Below are 2,712 nucleotides of genomic sequence, written 5' to 3' on the forward strand. Positions count from 1 at the left end.
TGTCAAAATAATTGGAATTTTGAGATGGGACTTTTTGCTACACCTCCTAAATGGCATTTGGAATGTGTTGGAATCATCATTTCATGCATAGGCCTCATGGTTTGGGATTTGGTTTGAAAAGTGAAAATGCAAAATTGGACATTTTGCTACCACATAGTGAAATTGAGAAATAAGCATCCAATGAGAATGGGACCAGTGGCAATGGATTACACATGGTATTTAGAGTTTGCATGAGCTGTCAACAGGTGTCATTGAGCTGGCATAGTGAAATTCCACTTTTGCCCTCATTTGAAGAATTACCATTTCACTTAACATTGCATTTGGCTAATTACATGATTAGAGTTGGATTAGGCTATCATATATAAACATAAACACTCTCTAATCATAACAGAATACACAATTCCCCAAATTGGATCTGAAAAACCTCTCACATTCATCAATTTCCTCAAGAACTCAAGAACTTCAAATCCATAATTCTTCATCATTCCTAAACCAAATCTCGAAATTCTTTTTGATCTGAATTCCTTTCATCACCGTGATCATCTGTTTGTGGAGTTTGAACTGAAACAAGCTTGGAAGTGCAACTGTCATGGCAAGGTGCTCCAATGGTGAATCGTGAATCCAAGCGCTAGGAGTAAAACTGAGCGAATCTAAGCTTCACATTTCATTTCCATAAGCCTATGCTGCTTCTGTTTCAAGGAATCAAGCTTCAAAAACGCCAGTTTCGAGTCTGCCATTCCAGGTTTGGAGTTTTCTCGAGTTGCTAGATTTTGTGAATGGTTATATGTATTCTGTAGAGCATTGAATGTAGATTACGGTGATAGTTTTAGAATTGCAAATGGATGAATATATAGGAAGAAATCTGGAAATGAATTTTCGATCCAAAACCCTAAGTGATTCGATTCGTTTGATTTAGGAATGGTTAGGCAAAATAGAATTCATATTTGTAATCCTCATGCTTGGACGGTTCGAATGAGTATCTATTTGTCCATTTTGGTGCTGGTTTGTTCAATGCGTGTTCTTGAATGTTCGTGTGAAATTCTGGATTTTCTTGGACTAAAAACGATGAAAGGAAGCTGTTTGATCCAAAAAGCCATTTGAAAATTCAAACCAGGTGTTTCCCGCTGGCGCCATCACGTAATTACAAGAATGCCATTGGCATTTTAATTAATTTAAATTAATTCACAAAAAATTCTAAAAAATATTTTAACACCTTAAAAAATTCACCAAAAATAGTAGGAAATTCAGAAAAATATGGAGATTTTTTCTATGACTTCCTTGTTGACTTTAGGACTTTTTTGACCTATTGGTCAAAGTTGTGCTTGGTAGAAATTCCATTTGGCATAGGCTTGTTTCACATGTATCCATTTTTGCTACACTTTGCCAATTGATTCATGAAATGCACATATTGTAAAATAAATTCTTGCCAATTTTTGTGATGATTCTTGACTAGATGATGCTCATTTCCATGTAAACTTTGTGAGTTTTTGATACCTGTCCATTGAGATATGAATTTTTGAACTTAGGTGTGACAATGTGTGTCACACCTCATTATGTCAACTTGCAGGATTTTTTTGAGTGACCTATACTTGTTGAAATAAAGTGAAATTTTGCATGATGGTTAATTAACATGTTAGGAAGCTATGAGAATTTTTGTGGAATTTTATATTGCATTTTCAAATTGATTGTGATTTTTCATTTCTGTTGACCAATTGTGCAAGCTTGTGTGACATAGGTTGGTAGATTGATTGGGAAATCTTCATATTGTATTGTATAAACATGAAATTTGGCATGCTTGTAGTAGACACATGTTAGGACCTCCCTGTTTTGGTCTCATCCTTTTTTTTATTGTTTTCATTGAGTTATGAATTTTTGAAGTGGAAGCATGTATTGATGATGTGATTTGGAGCCTATAATTGTGTCTGTTTTTGTTGATTTTCATTGACATGGTTCTATTTGCCCAATTAAGCTCAAATTTGGTGTGCCATACCTGGATTAGCCCCTGTTTAGGTGTAATTTATTTGAGAATTTTTGGAAGTGTTTTGATGTGGATTTGAATGCAATAGTTCTGTTTGTATGCTTGGTGCTTCATTTGAACTAGTTTGCCTTATTTTGTGCATAACATGAGCATAAGGAATGATATAAACATGAGACCAATGATGTTTGCTCTTGTTTGACTTTAATTTGAGATTGGTGGGTGAATACCTTGCTGTTTACTATTTTTTTCTTGCTTTTGGACCCTAGGCTTGGCCTAGTGGTCTAGTTGCTAATGTTTGCTTGATTTTTCAGGATCAAAAGCATAATGCACATGGAGAATGATCCAAATCAATTTTAATTGATGTTGTTGTTGTTTGTACACTAACATAACATTGTTTTGTAGGTGATGAAGCTTAGGCTTAAGCTTTGAGCTTGCTTTGTTGTGCATTGCTTTGTATAGTTTGATTGATTGAACACTTGCTGTTTATATTTGTCTGTCTGAGTACTAACTGTGTTTGATTGTTTCCAGGTACTTTAGTTGCTCAGTTCCTTGTGAACTATTGCTTTTGCTTTGCTTTGCTTAAGCAACTTGCATAGAGGTATAACCTTCTTACTTCATGTAGTCTGGAGACCCGGCTGTTACCGGGCCGGGCAAATTGTCTGAAGTCCTCCTTAAGAGGCAATGATTGTGTATGTTTAATTTTAAGCCCAAGCAGGAAAAGTCCTTCAAGTAAG

This window comes from Lathyrus oleraceus, chromosome 5 (assembly GCF_024323335.1).
Source record: "Lathyrus oleraceus cultivar Zhongwan6 chromosome 5, CAAS_Psat_ZW6_1.0, whole genome shotgun sequence".
NCBI classification, from domain to species: domain Eukaryota; kingdom Viridiplantae; phylum Streptophyta; class Magnoliopsida; order Fabales; family Fabaceae; genus Lathyrus; species Lathyrus oleraceus.